This window comes from Canis lupus, chromosome 16 (genome assembly GCF_011100685.1).
Source record: "Canis lupus familiaris isolate Mischka breed German Shepherd chromosome 16, alternate assembly UU_Cfam_GSD_1.0, whole genome shotgun sequence".
Lineage (NCBI taxonomy): Eukaryota > Metazoa > Chordata > Mammalia > Carnivora > Canidae > Canis > Canis lupus.
The window spans coordinates 30595761-30614969 of NC_049237.1; the positions used below are offsets into that span (position 1 = coordinate 30595761).

Below are 19209 nucleotides of genomic sequence, written 5' to 3' on the forward strand. Positions count from 1 at the left end.
CTTACTCCAGCATAATTTTTAAACATACTAGATGTTCATGGCATATGATCATTTTAATGTGCTGTTGAATTCTGTTCACTAATATTTTATTGAAAATTTTAAGAGTGATATTCATCAGAAGCATTGTTCTATAATTCACTTTTCTTCTGGTGTCCTTCTCTGGCTTTGGTATCAGGATCAAGTGGGAGTTATTCCTGGGATGCAAAGCCCGTTCAACATAAGCAAATCAATAGATGTGATACACCATATTAATATATTGAAAGATAGGAGTCAGATGATCTTAATAGATGCAGAAAAAGCATCCGCCAGAATAAAACATTCTTATAATAAAAATGCTCAACTAACTGAATGTAGAAGTAACATACCTTAACACAATACAGGCCATATATGACAAACCCACATCTAGGAAAACCAGGGAACAAAAAATAATAAAAGGCATGCACATTGAAAAGGAAGAAGCAAAGCTATCTTTGTTTGCAGATGATGTGATTTTATATAGAGAGAATCTTAGACTCCACCAAAAATTGTTAGAAGTAATTAACAGATTTAGTAAAATCGCAAGATACAAAATCATCACACAATAATCAGTTATGTTTCTAAACATCAACAACAAAATGTCTGAAAAAGAAATAAAACAATCCCATTCACAATAGCAATAAAAACAATAAAATATTTAGGAATAACTTTAACAAAAGAAGTGGAAGATCTATACACTGAATACTATAGGACTTTGATGATACCATATGAATTAACTTATATGTAGAATCTGGAAAAACAAAATGAATGATCAAACAAACAGACAAAGACTGAAATAAACTTGTAAATAGAATGAACAGACTAGTGGAAGCCAGAGAGAGAGGGGTGGGACTATTGGGTGAAATAAGTGAAGGGATTAAGGCACACACTCCAAGTTATAAAATAAATAAGTCACAGGATGTAAAGTACAGCATAGGGAATATAGTCAATAATATAATACTTTGTGTACCAATGGATGGTAACTACACTTACTGTAGTGAGCATTTCATAATGTAAATAATCACTGAATCACTATGTTGTACACTGAAGCTAATATAATATTGTATGTCAATATACTTCAATAAAAATTAAAAATGAACTGATTAGTAAATAATAATATGAATGTGATCATAAAAAATTAAAGGAGTTGAATAAGACCCAAGCAAATGGCAAATATGTTCATGCATTGGAAGAATTAATATTGTTTAAATGTCCATATTACTCAGAACCATCTATAGATTCAATGCAATCCTTACCAAAATTTAAATGGCATTATTTTATAGAAATAGAAAAAATGTCCTAATTTTTTTTGGAACCAGAAAAGATCTTGATCCCCAAGCAATCCTCAGAAAGAACAAACCTGGAGGCATCACATATCTTGATTTCAAATCATACTATTAAGCTATAGTAATCAAAACAGTATGATACTGACATAAAAATAGACACATAAATCAAGAAAACAGAATTGGGAGTTTAGAAATAAACCCTCATGTATGTTGTCAACTAATACTTGAAAAGAGAAGCAAGAATATTCACTGGGGAAAGGATAATCTTTTCAATAAATGATGCTGGGAAAACTGGATAACCACATGCTTACATGAATCTTGGGCAACACCGTACTTTAACAATCTGACTTCTGTCTTCTGTATTACATAACAAACAGATGACTAGAGCTTCCTGCGTCCATCAGCTATTCAAATGCTTTTAGAACCATCACTAAGATTCGAGACATAATGAATAAATTGACCCACTCAGAAAATATTGATCTGTCACCTGAAGCATCTCAGTGGTATGTAGAAAGATATGTCCATATATTTCATTTATAAATGAATAGTAATCACCTCCCTGTTTGATGTATATTTTTAGTTTCTTTTCTTTATAGTTTTTATCACATTGATAGCATGCCTGACCCAAATTAGTCCTTGCCAGACTGGATTGTGGTTATTTCTGAGAACTAATCACAGTTCATCTTGGATTCTCCTGGAATTTTCTAGGAAAGTCCAGCTATCCATGGAAGAGAGAGCTTATATTTATCTTTACTTTAGCACATGGGAAGATTTAGGTTTGATTCCTGGCACTGGATGGACACTGTGTTGATAGATGCAAAAAAAAAAAATCTGTTTCTTATTTATATAATTCTCAGAAACATATCTCAAACATGCCATTTTCTATGCCTATAATTAGAGGGTAATATCTCTCTTGGCCACCTCACAGAGCTATATAATGACTCAGCTGAGATAATGTTAAAAACAAAAATCTTGGAAATTATATAGTGTCAAATTAGTGAGAAATGCAGGAGAGAACTAGCCTCTACAAAATGTCATAGTTTACCAACAATCTCCTTTAATTTTTACAGTAATCCTTTTAGGAAGAGGGATTCAGATAAATTGATTAATTTCTCAGGTAGACAGTTCAGGTTAACTGAATAATTTCACAGATATTAGGAAAACCAGCATTTTAAAGCTATGCTATTTAAGTCATAAGGTCTTGCTATTTTTGTTTCTCTTTTCCAAAAGATGAGATCAAATGTTACTTAAAAAAATATATCTAAGTCTTTTCAACAATTTACACCTTTTCCAGATGTATTGTGATAAAAAGAGAAGCATAACAGACATCGCTGATTCTTCTACAATCTCTGAGTCAGCCTAACATGGTAGAAATAATACTAGGTGGAGAGAGTTTAAAAATAAAAACAAAAACCAGTGGCCCTCTTCATGGTTACTTGTGTGAACTTGAGCAAGTTACTGATTTTTTTCATTTTATTAACTTCTCTGTTCAATGCATTGTTGTTGGAACTGAGACTAAAAAGACAATTAAGGCACTGCCCCTAAAGAGATGGATATGCAGCCAATTATTTAATAAAATATTATTAGCAGTGTATCATAAGAACAAACTGCTATGGGCTTGCAGCATTGGATTGCTGCTTAGAATATGTAGAAGCTGGTCACATGGAAGAAAGCTGAAATTTCCAGGAAGAGATAGAAAAGAGAGTCATTAGAAAATGCGACTACTGGAACAACAGAAACACAACTCTCTGGACCTCGTTTTCTTCGTCTGTAAAATGAAGTTAGACACCATCATCTCTAAATTCCTGTTATACTTTACTATTCTAAGATTTTGTTGTTACCTCTGTGACTTGTGCATCTCCTGTTCCCATATTTGGTGTCAAAGAAAGCCAAGTGTATGAAGTAGCCCACTATCCTGTTAAAATAATACAATTAAACTTTGATATGAGCAAATAACTGACAGGTTTATCTACTCTCAGCTGCAAGCTTTTGAAAAATATTAAAAATAGGTGACTTGAAGGCTAAGGCTTTCCTTAAGAAGGAGCGATTACATCCCTCAGCATATTTGATTCTCCCATAGGCATTAAAACAGCAGGGGCCTGTATTTCCACTGAATTATAAAAGGGTTAAATGTCAGACATGATGTATTACTAGGGAATATCATCGAAAAGGGACCAGGCCACTGCCCTTAGAGCAAGGCTCATTATTAGCCATCAAAGAAATAGCTCTGACATTCAGTCACCTCACTATACTTTAAGGTGAAGGATCACTTTGGGCAAATGGAAAGCAACTTGTAAGTACTTATTTTAAGAAATTGCTCCTATAGATCCTAATGGATACCTTCTGTAAATGTTGGTTAAGCAGTTAATCAATTCAGAAGTCAAAAATATTTCCCATTTTGATTTATCTCAGATTCCAAAGAAAAGGAACTTACAGGAGCAGTGGTTAATAAGAACCAAAACATCTTAATTTACAGAGGCAGCAGGGGTTAAAAGCTTAACTAATTACAAGGTCCACTTCTTATGAGACCTTCTTCATGTAGTTTTTAGTTTCAAAAATGGTTTGGTTCTCCTAATACTAGTATTAGAGGACTTTGTTTAGTGGGTTGTATAAATTGGTGGTTTATTAAATTCTTTGGGAAAATAGAATTTTTAAAAAAAACAATATTTTGTACATAATGTAATAGTTCTACTGATCCATTTTAACATGAAATATTTATAAAATATTAATTTTTTATTTGATATTTTGCTGTAGGTCTATTTTTTTTTACATATGCACGAGTATGTGGGGGTTAGGAATAAACTCAGCAAGATGATAGACAGCTGTTTAGCAACTGACTGAACTATCACAGGTTTCCTCTTGGGACTTAGACCTCATGCTGGTCAAAAGTGGAACTTTAGGGGACTTGAGAGCAGTGACAGTGAAACAAAATCAAAATGGGTTGGTGCTTTTCCTTAAGTAAAGAACCGCATCGGTGAGCAGCACACCTCTGGGATTTCCAGGTCAAGAGAAAGGAACAGAGCTACTATTTTGAGATTGCAGATCTCAGTGAGAAGACTGATCATAATAAACTTCCAGAATAATCTTGATTACTAGAAATAGGTATGATTCTGACCACTAGAGTGAATGGATCTAAGATGTTAGGAAACTCCATTTTCTGAGGAACTTCCTCTTGAGTTCTTTTCTAGTTATCAAAAGCAAGACTTGCTTCTCACTCTAGGGACAGCTAGCCCATGCACTGGAGTTAGATGCATCATGGGCTTGTGGTAGACTTTCTTGTTGATCTATCTTTTCATCTTCAGCACTCCTCTGAACCTAATTTCAAATTGGTATTAAGCAGAGCCCTCACCAGGGTTATTCCTAAGCAATGGGCTCTGCAGATTTGGTGATTCATGGGAAGTGTTTCCTAAAGTGTGGTCTTTGGAGCACCTGCTTAGGAATCAGCTGAGTCACTGTTAAAAAATTTAGATTTCCAGACCCCACCTAAAACTACTGGGAGTGATCCCAGTAATGGTATAAAAGTTCTATCTCTCCAAGTGATTCTTATATTAAAAATGTTCGGGAATCTCTAGCCTAGATCAATGATGGAAGAGCCTAATAGATAAGGAAATTGCTGATTATAAAACTGCCTGATGTGATACATCTGCTCCCCTCCCCATGAAAGTGATGGATAATCTCTAAAATGCCAGAAAAAAAATGCCAAGTTGATGAAAAGGGACAATTACCACAGTTTATTAAAGGCTCCCAACAAGGGCCACCACACTTAGGAAATTCCTAAATTCAAGTGCAAAGTTTGAGGTCTCCAGGCTGCACCTCAAAGGGTTAGAGAGTGAAACGTTGTTCCACAAAATCTTGTCCATTATTTCAGTCTCCAAATTTTTCAAAAGCATTTTGACTTCATTGGTAAAAAGAGAGGAAAGTGAATCATATTCCTTAGCAGCCTCCATCTGTGAATATTTTGTATTGATCTATTAGTTAACACTACCTCCTTTATCTTAACCTGGATATTAAACTTCAGGTTCACCTGTTGGTAGTAAAGTCTTCTCAATATTCTGCAATGATTTTGACTCCTCTGCTTATCACTTGTAGATGCAAGCGCCAGAGCAATCGTGAGCCTTTCTCCCTGCAGGGTCACTGATTTGTTTCCTACTACTTAGAATGTAGGAAATTTTTTTTTTAATTTATTTATGATAGTCACAGAGAGAGAGAGAGAGAGAGAGGCAGAGACACAGGCAGAGGGAGAAGCAGGCTCCATGCACCGGGAGCCTGATGTGGGATTCGATCCCGGGTCTCCAGGATCGCGCCCTGGGCCAAAGGCAGGCGCCAAACCGCTGCGCCACCCAGGGATCCCGAATGTAGGAAATTTTGTTTTGCCTTTATGTGATGTGGGGACCAGGAAGCACTGCCAAGGCTCAACACTTAGCTACTGGGCACTTGCCATGTCCTCGTATAACCATTTATTCCAGATGATTTTCCTTCTGCTTCCTTATTACTTCTGGCCCTTTAAATCTGATCATTTTTATTTTACCTCTTACACAGCCCAAGGTAATGAGTACCAGCAGGTACCATGAGTCATGCTGAGTGTTTCCCATGAAGGAATGGAGTATGATTGAGGTAACAAAAGGTGCTTTGTTTAACACAGTGGATTAAAATTAGCCACACTTCATAATATACCTGATGTCTCTTGTCAAGAGAGAGGAAATGAGAAGCATGACTTGTGGCAGTATCTGCAGAAATCTGTTCAGGTAGCAGAATGCTTAGCCTATGTTAGTTCTGGTAATGAAGTGGTAGGGTTTAATTCAATTGTTGAAGTTACCTGTTATAAACATAATAATTAAGTTCTTGCCAGTCAGTACAGTACTGAATTTATCAGCAATAGAAAGGATATAGTTCAAAACAGCTAAATCAATTATCTTTCAGGAAAAGTAAAAGCTTACTGAACCTAGCCACTCAGGAAATGATTCATGTATATAAGCTGATGCTTTAATTTATAAACTCTTAGTTAAGGGGCTATAAGGCAATAGCAAAAACATTCCTCTTACCACCATCACACATAACTTTCATACTCCACTTCACACCATTGCTCTGAGCGAGGATTTCAGCAAACTTCTCAGGCAATTACTGCAGCGTTCTGATTACTGTTCATTAGTTCCTGGCATCTCCAGACCTGATACTCTCTTTCAGACTCCCAACGATTTCCCAGATGTCTTATTCTGGAGATGCTATACTTTGGAACATCTCACATCTACCATTTTCTGCTTTCAGCATTAATAAATGTAAACCCAAGCAGAGAGACACCAAGCACTGTTGCCTACCAGGGCACTGTAACACAGTTGTGAAAGCACATGCTTTCGAGTCAGACTTCATAGGTTTGAATTCTGGCTCTGTCACTTAGTAGCTCTGTGATTTTGTCAGGTGATCTAACCTTTCTGTGCCTTGGTTTCTTTATATAAATTGAGAATAATATTAGTAACTATCTTAGGCAGTTGTGAGGATTGAAAGAATTAATACATGCAAAGCACTTAGAATAGTGTCTGAAACATAGTAAATTCTCAAAATTATTACCCGCCATTGTGACTACTATTATCTAAGCATATGTCTTGTGTTTTCATCAGGGATAATTTGGTTATAAAGGAACATAACGGTTTGAAAACTACCCCAAGCAAAGCAAACACATGAAAAACTACATTTTCCCCCCAAAGTTAGAGTAATAATCTTATGGATACCAGTATAGCTGGTTTTCTGGGTGCTCCTCAGCCAGACTCAGAAGCACTCTGAAGTGCTTCAAGGCACTCTATCTCTTATTTTATTGGGAATCAGATGACCCTTTGTCCCTGATCCAATCAATTGTGGAGAGAGTTTCAGAATCATGAGTCCCACTTGCCCACTAGTAATTATTGTGGGAATCTACTATATGAGAAAGGGCCTGGAGAGGATATAGATACATTGCTTACCTATTAACCACTAACTTTAGTTTGAAACATGCGAAGAAAATGCCTACGGTGCCTTGGTAGACTTTTGATAGATGTGTCCATCTCTCCATAGATGAAGTGCAAATCAAGGAAAATAAAGAGGTGAACAGTAAAATGCACCTTCAAGAAAATCTCAAAGCATAGATCCAGACATCTTATCTTAACCTTACTAATTTTGCATAAATTCGGGGTAATTTTGTCAATGGATGGTGAGAAATCAATCCTTTTGCATGTGAATTTATTACTACCTATTTCCCTTTTTAAATCTACTGCTAGAAGCCTTTTTACTGCGGCACAGAACTACATGCTGGGTAAGGATTTTATTTTTATATTACTGAGATATGTAATTTAATACAACAGATATATATATTGGATACGTGATTTTTGAATTTTACATGTTTTTATAGGCCAAAAAACAATCCCAAACCAAAAGTCTAACAGAAAAATCCAATTCCACAAATAATAAAAACTGCCTGAATTTGAAAATACAGAGTATTAAATCCATGGTCATTTGTGACTTAGATTTCAGGAATCTCAGGTATTCTTTTTTTTTTTTTCAAGATTTTATTTATTTATTCATGAGAGACACACAGAGAGAGAGGCACAGACACAGGCAGAGGGAGAAACAGGCTCCATGCAGGGAGCCCAACATGGGATTCGATCCCGAGTCTCCAGGACCACACCCTGGGCTGAAGGCAGGTGCTAAACTGCTGAGCCATCCTGGCTGCCCTCAGGTATTCTTTATAACCATTTCCGAAGCAACCAGTTTCCCTTAGCTACTGTTCAAACTAAGACACAAGTACCTATGTATTACTATATACATTTTAATAGCATGTTAATGTAAGAATGCTTAGAATATTGAATTATTTCTAGCTATTATCAGCACTTAGAGTGGGGAAAAAATGGAATCTAAATGCTACTTTTCCATTTCATTGTTGGCATTTCAAATATTTCTCATTGACCAATTCTCTTATCAAGAGATTGGAGAGATTTACACTTCCCAACCCCCTGAAATTCTGCAAAGCTACAGACTACAGAAGGCCTATATAATGAGAGCAAAAGCACTGCATGTCATCTTCCTGTAAGGCGTTTTGTTTTCAATGCTTGACTATCTAGTCACCCAGGATTTGGCAGTGAGTTCTGACGTAGAGATCCAAGCTGCCTGGAATACTGAGATTTCACAAGGAAAAATGTTAATCTGGGATTCATTCAGACCCACAATGGACTTTGTATAAAATGACCAACTTCATCTTTATTTTAATTTTTTTTAAGATTTTACTTATTTATTCATGAGAGACACACAGAGAGAGGCAGAGACATAGGCAGAGGGAGAAGCAGGCTCCCTGCAGGGAGTGTGATGTGGGACTCGATCCCGGACCCGGGATCATGACCTGAGCCGAAGGCAGATGCTCAAAGGCTGAGCCACCCAGGTGTCCCTAAACTTCATCTTAATTGTGTTATAATTGAAAAATAAAAATTGTATACTTTTGAGGTACACAGCTTGATGTTTTGATGATATTCATATACATGTGAAATAATCGCCACAATCAAACTAATTAATAGTCATCACCTCACAGTTACCTTTTTGTTTTCTTTTTTGTTTTGTTTTAAGATTTTATTAATTTATTCCTGAAAGACACACACAAAGAAAGGCAGAGACACAGGCAGAGGGAGAAGCAGGCTCCTCGCAGGGAGCCGGGTGTGGGACTAGATCCCAGGTCTCCAGGATCACGCCCTGAGCTGAAGGCAGATGCTCAACCACTGAGCCACCCAGGCATCCCATCCTTCTTGTTTCCTTTTGTGGTGAGGCTTACTTAAGATATGCCTTCTTACCAAACTTCTAGTACACAATGCAATATTGCTAACTATAGTCGTATTGCTGCATATTAGATTCCCAGAACTTACTGGTCTTGCATAACTGATACTTTGTGGCCCTTTGGGTATAAATTGCAGTTTGAGAGCTGTTTGTTACGGCAGCATGACCTTAGGGTAGATTCTGTCCACCATCCATTTCAGAGCTGACCAGACTTTTGGACCCATAGAGATTGTGGAAAATCCTGACACTTGTGGAGAAAGGGAAGGGAGAATAGGAAAGAAGATGAGTTTTATAGCAAATTCTTATATCTGCTTTTATGACTTGAGAAATAGTATAATACAACTTCTTCATTTCATGTACAAATGACTTAGAGACCCAGAAAGAGGAACTGACTAGACATAGTTCAAACATTTGTCAGTGGTAAAGTCTGTTAATGTTTTACATACTATTTTACAGAGAAATAATATGAGAAATAAAAGGGAAAGCACAGGCTAGGATGAAAACCCTGTAGCTGTGTGCAATTTTAATAAAATAAGATTTTGACAAAAACTGTCAGTGGAAATGTGAGAATCTTGAACTCAGATTTAAAAGTCTATCCTGGGGGGTCCCTGGGTGGCGCAGCGGTTTAGCGCCTGCCTTTGGCCCAGGGTGAGATCCCCGGGATCGAATCCCACGTCGGGCTCCCGGTGCATGGAGCCTGCCTCTCCCTCTGCCTGTATCTCTGCCTCTCTCTCTCTCTCTCTCTCTGTATCATAAATAAATTTTTAAAAAGGCTGTTTAAAAAATAAATAAATAAATAAAAGTCTATCCTGCCATTCTGTTTGAAAAAAGAAATGAGGGGCACCTGGGTGACTTAGTCAGTTAAGTGTCTGCCTTCGGCCAGGTCATGATTCCAGGGCCCTGGGATCCAGTCCCGCATCAGGCTCCCTGCTCAACAGGGAGTCTGCTTCTCCCTCTCTCTTTGCCCCTCCCCCTCCTCGTGCTTTCTCTCACTTCCTCTCTCTCTCTCAAATAAATAAAATGTTAAAAAATAAATAAGAGGAAATGAGGCCCCATGCAGTATTGTTAGCATTAGTTCGCCCTACCACCAAGAGACACAGGAAGATTCAAGCACTCTGCCTTTTTGTGTGACTTATATATAAAAAAAATAATAAAAGCAAAAGAGCAGGCAGTGACTAAAAATAAAGCAAAGAAAGCTTGGTAATAGCAGAGATGGGGCAAAAATACGAGTCTGTTTGACTGACAGTTAATTAGGGGCAGATGGTTAAAAGATGTGAATTCTAGTTCCAAGCTGGGGAAGTTGAGACAGGTTATTTAACTTCATTAAATTCACTTTCTGTATTGTAAGAGTTGATTGACTTCTAAATTTATTTCTCACATTACTTTTTACCTTCTTTTCTCCACCAACCTTCAGTGATATATTTTTCAATATTAGACTACTATCCTTAAGTAGTAAGGTGAAAGTGTAAGGAATTTAGCAAAGAATTGTTGGGTAGTGCTAAGGCCACTTATTCTTTGACAATACTTCCTTCACGCCACATATCAACACTTGCTGTTGCAGGAACAAATCCTTTCCTTCCTGTCTTCAGCACTCCCCCTTTTTTTTCAAGTTGGACTTTTCTTGCCCTTAGGAGCCCTCCACATTTCCCATCTCTCCTCCTACATGGAAGCTTTGTGGTACTGTAAGCAAGGAAATTTTCCTCTGATCTGAGACTTTTCTGTTTGTGCTCTTTCCGTTTCTTAGCTTTAAATGAAAATTGGCTTTCTCCAGTGGCTTCCTTTTCCTGGCTTTCTTACCAAATTCTTTGTCCTCTTGCCTTGACAATTCGTGAGACAAGTTGATGGAGTCATACTTTTTTTTTTTAACCTGTCTCATGCTGTCTCTACTTCCAGACTATGGCTTCACTCAGTAACTTGTTTACTTTTGAGGTTTTTGCCATTTTCTTTTAGTATCCTTTAGGTGACTGAAGACATTCACCACATTCATCTATCAACATCCATGATGTTTCCCTCTTTCACAATGAGCATAGCATCTTGCTTATACATTTCCTCTTTTTTTATGGTTGTCTTGACCTTTACAATCCTTCTATTTCATAATACATATATAATAGTAAGAATGCCTAATAGACCTCATTATCATTCAGTTTGGGATCTCTGGGATGCCTTTTTTTTTTTTTTTGACTATCAACTTTTTATAAGGCCCTTGTAATCGTCATTCTTGCTGACATGCCTTTTACTTTCTTCATAAATATGAATCCCTTAAAATTTTCCAGTTCTTATAATGAATCCACTTGCCTTCCTACAAAGCCTAGGACCTATGGTCAGACAATTCAGTGACATCTCATTAATATCTTAGAATTCTCTACTACCACTCCCAACCTTCTGTCCTGTTTACTTTACTTTATCCCTAACCCAGGATAACCCCATCAAGCATTCTCAACTCTTTCTGCTGAGCTGCCAGCAGTAGACAAAGGAAGTCACAAAACTAAAATAATTGGGTCCACTGCAATTTCATGCTAAGTAAACACAGTCAGGCCTTCCATGCTGCTCAGTAATCCTTGATCTATTTATTTATATGTGGGGGATGCTTTGTTGCATCCCCCACAACCACTGCTCCACATTATTCCACATTATTAATTTCCTTAGGTTGCCACCCCTACACATGTCACCTGAAGGTTCTAACTACAGTTATGATACTAGCAGCATTGAAAACTTCTGACTTGAGTTTCTTTATGTTCTTCAATATCTCAATACATACATGTGTCCTTCCTGTTCTCTTCTCTTCCTACTACAGAGTCATATAAAACCGTATCCTTTATCTATTCCAAAGTTTCCAAAGTTTTCTCCTATGCATCTGATAATAACCCCTGTCTTTATAACCAGTTCCTATAAATTAACCCTCTCTTTGAGCATCTCCTTATCTATGATTTCTTTTCTTTTATTGTGTCAAAGAGCAAGGCCAGATTCCACTATTCTAGAAAAATTAGTTTTCTGGATCATTCTCTACAATGCCCAAATTATTCTATTGTAACATTTGCATAAAATTATGGTCTCTTTTGCCTCTGCTGGCATTTAAGCTCTTGATCCTTGATATTTGCACTTACTTTGGAAGCCCTCTCTGAATTTCTGGTGAGTAAAGGACAATATTTGAATATTAAAGTGAATTATAATGATATTTGGAGTTAAACTGACTAGAGTTTCTTAGCGTGTCAGGCTTGGGTACAAAGATTCATGGAACATTATAGCAAGCTGCTAGGGAAGATAAAGATGGCAGGAATGGACTGTACTAACAGTTAACAGAAAGGATGATTCCAGATAGATTGCCCATTATACAAACTACAGTGTCCAAACTTTTGGAAAACACACATTGTGTATCAGTACCCAAGGAGCCCAAGATGATCCCTGGTATGGTTGCAAGAACTTTGGGTCAATAAAAGAAAGTGGTCCCTGGAGATGTATGGAACCAATCAATAAATAAGTATGTGACCAGGATTAGTAAGAAGCTTGGTGATCAGTCTTCCATTTTAAAGGAGTCCACTGGGATCAAGGTCCATGTATTTCTTAGATTTCTATTTTCATGAACTGGTAAGTTTTCAGTCAGTATTTATCCCTGTGGTCCCTTGATTTAACAGAATTCAATGCACAGAGTAAGATTTAGTGACTATTCACTGAAGTGAATTGAAATGTAATCAGACAATTCAGAAAACCAAACCTTAGGACTAGGAAAACTATTTATAGATGGGTAATGGGAAGCTACAACTCAGCGAGTACACAAGTGTTCAAAGCTGACACCAAATTTAATGCAGAAAGAAATTTCAGGCTCACTGCTCCTTGATGATGGGAAGGTATCTCTTGATATACTACTACCCATGGTCAGAGTTGGCTCATAACTCAGTCAGCAAGTGATCCTCTCAGTGCATGAGACTGAAAAAGCCTGGTGAAGGCGAGTAGCCAATTCTCATTCTCTTTTGGTAAGTTTCTTTTTCTTCCAAGGAAGACTAAGCTCCTTCATTCTTGGATATATAGCATATTCTATCTTCAAGTGGACTAAACTCAGACTGCTTATGGAGATAACTTATACTGTCCTTGTAACTTTCTGTTGTAACCCTTATTGTGGTCAATATGATACATCTCTATAATCTGTAGATGTACCTGGAAACACATAGATGTCAGAAAATAGAATTCTGGATGGCAGGAAAAGGTCCAGAATTTACTTTGTGAAGGGGCTGATAAAAGTGTCTCATATAGATCCTGCTTTGTTGAGTGACTTCTCAAATGAAAGGAGTTTATCAGTGAAATTACTTGATCACTATTGGCGAGAAGAAACGCTTCCTGCTTTATTGACATAGCAGAATTCACATCCAAACACAGTGCCAGTCTGAGCCCTTATGAGACGTGTGTGAGACTAGAGGCAGATACATATCTTTCCTAGTCTCTAGGTGGAACACTGGCTTTCTTTTTCCACTGACCCAACACAATATGGAGCATGAATGTGGGACTTCTGGAGGGTCAATAAGAGAAATATGAAGCAAAGCAGGTATTTCGGTTAACATAGCTGAAGTTCTGGCAGTAATTTCTACTTTTTCAAGAAAGCATACAAATAGGCATGTTTTTTGTTTGAAGTAGACATTTGGTCTTTAATGTATTTTTTTAGTTTTATTAAGGCATATTATTATCAATAATGTATTCCTTGTTATTGTTGACTAATATTCCATTGTATGGATATACTGTAAATCATTTATTCATTCACATATTGATGGACATCTTACTTGTTTCCAGGTTTTTTTCTATTCCAAATAAAAATGCTGTGGATATTCATGTACATATCTTTGTTTAGACACAAATTTTCATTTCTTTTGGGTAAATATCGGTCTTGTATATTATGCCTATGATTAACTTTTTTAAGAAACTGTTAAACATTTTTCAGAGAAGTTAAACCATTTTACATCCCCACTAGCAGTGAATGTAGGTTCTAATTGCCCTATGTTCTCACCAACAACTGATAAGATCATTCTTTTTAAACTTTAGACATTCTGGTGGGTATGCAGTAATATGTAGTTGTGAGAAGAATTTGTACTTTCCTAATGACTAATGATTTGAGCATCTTTTCTCATATTTACTGTCATTCACATCTTTGTAAAATGTCTATTCAATTATTTTTGCCTATTTAAAAATTTGTGTTCCTTATCTTCTTAACATCAAATTATAAATATTTATTTAGTCTAGACTCAAAGCCTTTCTCAGATATATGTTTGCAAATATTTTCTCAGTTTCTGGCTTGTTATTTCATTTTTATCAAAGTATCTTTTGAAGAGCACATTTTTCAAATTTTGATGAAGTACTTGAATTGTATTTATTATTGAATTGTACATTTATAGTTCATAATTTTTGTGTCCTATTTAAAAAATTGTTGCCAATTCCAAGGTCTCTAAGATTTTCTCTTCTGATTTCTTTACTTTCTTTTTCTTAAAAGATTTTATTTATTTATTCATTAGAGACACAGATAGAGAGGCAGAGACACATGCAGAGGGAGAAGCATGCTCCCTGTTGGCGGGGTGGGGCAGGGAGCCTGATGCAGGACTTGATCCTTGGACTCTGGAATCACAACCTGAGCCAGAGGCAGATGTTCAATCACTGAGCCAGCCAGATGCCCCTCTTTTGTTTCTTTTAGGCATTTTAGATTTTAAATTCTTACAGTAAAGCCTATGTTCAATTTTGATTTAATTTTTGTTTAAGCTGTGAGGTTAGGATTAAGGTTCATTTCCTGCATATGGGTATCCAATTTTTCCAGCCCCATTTGTTGAAAGCTATTCCCATAAATTCTCTTGGTATCTTAATGAAAAAGCAACTGACCAAATAAGTGAGTTTATTTTTAGATATCCTATTCACTTTCATCATGCTGTAGTTTCCTATCTTGGTGTCAATACTACAGTCTTCATTACTAAAACTTTACAATAAGTCTAGAAGTTGGGCATAAATTTCCAACTTCTTATTTTTAAAAGTTGTTTTCTGTGTTCATTTCTACATTCTAAAAATGTGTGCAAATGGCCATCATGTTTTAAAACATAATTGTAAGGAAATGTAAGAAGGAAATAACATGATATTTTCCTGAACATCTGTGATCCTAGAATTGTTCTTTTCTTCTGTTTTCTGAGTTCAGAATGCAAATATTTCCCTCATCATAAAAGAGGGGTCCTACTGTTAGAGGCCAACCGTCTAAGACTCTGAAGTTATACTTCACAAAGTTTGGCCTGTAGTGTCCTATTAGCTGATCCAAAGTTTCTTATTGTGCATTTTTATTGTTCACTCATTGTGCATAGAGGAAATAATAATGTATGCAATTTTACATACTTACTATCTAATTAATATATAATCTTTCTCAAATTTATAAAATGGCTTACAATTATAAAGTATTTACTTTTCATAAATTTCACTTGAATCTCACAACAGTTTTGTAGAGGTCTTATAAGCATTAATAGCAGTATAGTTGTTCCAAGATGTATATTATAAAACTCACAGCAGATACTGTTAAAATTTTGTATGTGATATGGTACATTACATACAACCATAAAGGTTATAATCCATTGCTTGTAAAAATAATAAGTTTGTAGAACAGAAATATTTACATATATATTATATGTGTGTTATATTGTACATTAATATAAATTATTGCAAAGTTATAAATTAATGTTTACTAGGGTATAATTAACTAATAGTTGAGATAGACAATATATTCTATAGGAATTAGAAAGGAGTGAAAGCATTCGTGAGATTGAATTATCTAGAAAAGGGTTCCCAGACTAAGAAGGACTCAGGATTCTTTTTTTTTTTAAGATTTTATTTATTCATTTAAGAAAGAGAACATGAGGGGATAAGGAGCATAGTGAGAGGGAGAAGCAGACTCACTGTTGAACAGGGAACCAGATGTGGAGCTTGAGTCCCAGGACCCTGAGATCATGACTTGAGCCAAAGGCAGATGATTAACCATCTAAGCCCCCCAGGTACCCTGAGAGACTCAGGTTTAATTTAATGGAAAGGTAATATGTTGGCAAGGAGGAAGATTTTTTTTTAGGAAAATGCAATTGTATGAACATGGACATAGGGGTACAAGTGCACAACATTTTTGCTGAGATAGTAAAAAGAATATGTTCTTTGTAGGAAAGGAATTGATTAGAAAAATGCCATAGATGATGCTAGAATTGTATGTTGATGTGGTTGGTAAGAACCTTGAATGCTTTCTCATACAAAGACACAGCTTCTACTAATGCCTATCTAGTGATGATTCTTACAACCAAGTTTCCAAACCAGAACCCCTTCCTGAATTACAGATGTATGGGTGCCAATGCCTGGAGAATTCCACAGATAACTCCAAATATACATGGTCAAATCAGAATGCTATCTTTTCCACTAAAGCTTGTACATCCTCCTATATTCTTGATTTTATTAAACACAATCTAAGCTATCCAGAAACTAATCAGAAACCAGGGAGTGCCTCTAGTCTTCTTTCCATCTTTTTATATGACTCAATTATCTCTATTTTAACTTCCGATATATCCTCAACCTCTTTCCTCTTTTCCATAATCATTGCCATTGCCTTTGCAAAGGTTTTCATCTTCTCTTTTCACAACTATGGGGATGATCATCCTATTATTTTCCTTGACTTGGGTCTTACTTACACCATCATATAATTTCCTTAACAAAATTCTTCAATAGCTTCCCATAGTGATATTTTCTTTTATTATGGCCTGTGCCCAACTTACATTTTTTTTTAAGTTTCAGTTATTGTAATTGGTGCCCTTCCTGTATGTACCCTGTGCTGCTGTCATCACAACAAATGCATTTCCTTGGAAGTGCCATTTTCTTTTATACCATTGTCCATTTATTCTTGTTGTTCTCTCTCCTGGCATGTGTTCCCTGTTGCTCATTTATTGTGCCAAAGCTCAAGCTCTAAGCATCTATGATGGTTTGATGGTTACACCAAATACAATTGGGTGTTCTTTCTTCTATGCTCCACTGCATTAGGTTCAAGCTTTGATTTGTTTGTATGAACGTGCCCCAGGAAGACTGTGTGAGCATTTTAGGAAAAGGATCATATGCTATTTCATTTTTTTTGTTGTTGTTCATACTCACCATGATGTACGTAGTCACCATCTGTCACCACACATTATTACAATATTATGGACTATATATTCTCTATGCTGTATTTTCATCTTCATGACTATATGAAGTTTGCTACCTTTAATTTCCTTTATCTCTTTTTCCTGTTGCCCCTCCCCCACATTCCTTTTGGTAACCACCAATTTGTTTCTCTGGATTTAAGAATCTGATTCTATCTGTTCATTTGTTTTGCTTTTTAGAGTTTATATGTAAGTTTGCTACCTTTAATTTCCTTTATCTCTTTTTCCTGTTGCCCCTCCCCCACATTCCTTTGGTAACCACCAATTTGTTTCTCTGGATTTAAGAATCTGATTCTATCTGTTCATTTGTTTTGCTTTTTAGATTTTACATATAAATGAAATCATATATCTGTTCTTCTTTGTCTTTTGTCATTTAATATGATACCTCTAGGTCCATCTATGTTGTCACAAAGGGCAAGATCTCATTTTTCTCTATGATTGAGTAGTATTCTAATGTATATATACCATGTCTTTATTGGTTCTTCTATTGATGGACACTTGCATTGCTTCCATTATCTCTTGACTATTGCAGATAATGCTGCAATAAATATAGGGGTGCATATATCTTTTTGAATTAGTGTTTTTGTTTTCTTTGGCCAAACACCCAGTAGTGGAATTATTGGATTTTGTGATATTTCTATTTTTAATTTTTTGAGGAACCTCCTTACTATTTTCCACAGTGGTTGCACCAGTTTACATTCCCAACGGTTCAGGAAAGTTCCCTTTTTTCCATACCTATACCAACACTTGTTATTTCCTATCTTTTTTATTCTAGCCATTCTGACAGGTATGATTTGCATTTCCCTGATGATTAGTGATGTTGAGCACCTTTTCATGTGTCTATTGGCCATCTGTATGGCTTCTTTTTTTTTTTTAATTTTTATTTATTTATGTTAGTCACAGAGAGAGAGAGAGAGAGAGAGAGAGAGAGGCAGAGACAAAGGCAGAAGGAGAAGCAGGCTCCATGCACCGGGAGCCCGACGTGGGATTCGATCCCGGGTCTCCAGGATCGCGCCCTGGGCCAAAGGCAGGCGCTAAACCACTGCGCCACCCAGGGATCCCTGGAAAAATGTCTATTCAGATCCTTTGCCCATTTTGGTGTTGGGTTGTATAAGTTCTTTATATGCATTAAATTATATATATTATATTAATATATATAAAAATATAACATATATTATATATTAAAAATATGTTATATATTCTTTACATATCAACCCATTATTGGATATATCATTTGCAAATATTTTCTTCCATTCACTAGGCTGCCTTTATTTTATAGATGGTTTCCTTTTTCTTTTCTGTGCACAAGCTTTTTATTTTGGCATAGTTCCAATAGTTTATTTTTGTTTTAGCTGCCCTTGCCTGACATATTCATAAATACGTTGCTAAGGGCGATGTCCAAGAGATTACTGTTTATGTTTTCTTTTAGGAATTTTATGTTTTCAGGTCTCATATTTAGGTATTTAATCCATTTGAGTTTATTTTTGTGTATAGTGGAAGAAAGTGGTCTAGTTTCAATCTTTTGCATGTTGGGGGTCCACTTTTTCCAGCACTATTTTTGAAAAGACTATTTTTTCCCCTAATGTATGTTCTATTTTTTTTAACTGAAGTATAATTAACATACAATGTTATATTAGTTTCAGGTGTATAACATACTGATCTGACAATTCTATACATTACTCAACATTTGCCACAATTAGTGTAATCATAATCTATAACCATACATGTAATTATAATATTGTTAACTATATACCCTATGCTATACTTTTCATTGTTGTGACTTATATATGTTATAACGGGAAGTTTTTGTCTCTTAATCCCCTTTATCTATTTCACCCATACACCCCACATCCCCTTTGGCAACCACTAGTTCTCTGTATTTAAGAGTCTGTTTTGTTTGTTTATTGTTTTTAGATTCCCCATACAAGTGAAATGATATGGTA

At 36.0% G+C, this 19209-nt stretch overlaps 1 long non-coding RNA gene across 2 annotated transcripts in view; it reads left to right on the forward strand.

The window, feature by feature from the left end:
• LOC111090166 overlaps positions 1-7580 on the forward strand; it is a 33723-nt gene extending 26143 nt beyond the window's left edge. The window contains exons 4-5 of one of the 2 annotated variants that reach the window (XR_005371084.1): positions 1679-1804; positions 7347-7580. This is a non-coding gene — a long non-coding RNA (uncharacterized LOC111090166). Of the gene's footprint in view, positions 1-1678; positions 1805-2595; positions 2724-7346 lie in introns of those variants that run through there. The other variant, XR_005371085.1, reaches the window with a different exon arrangement.
• The last annotated feature ends 11629 nt before the right edge of the window (positions 7581-19209 follow it).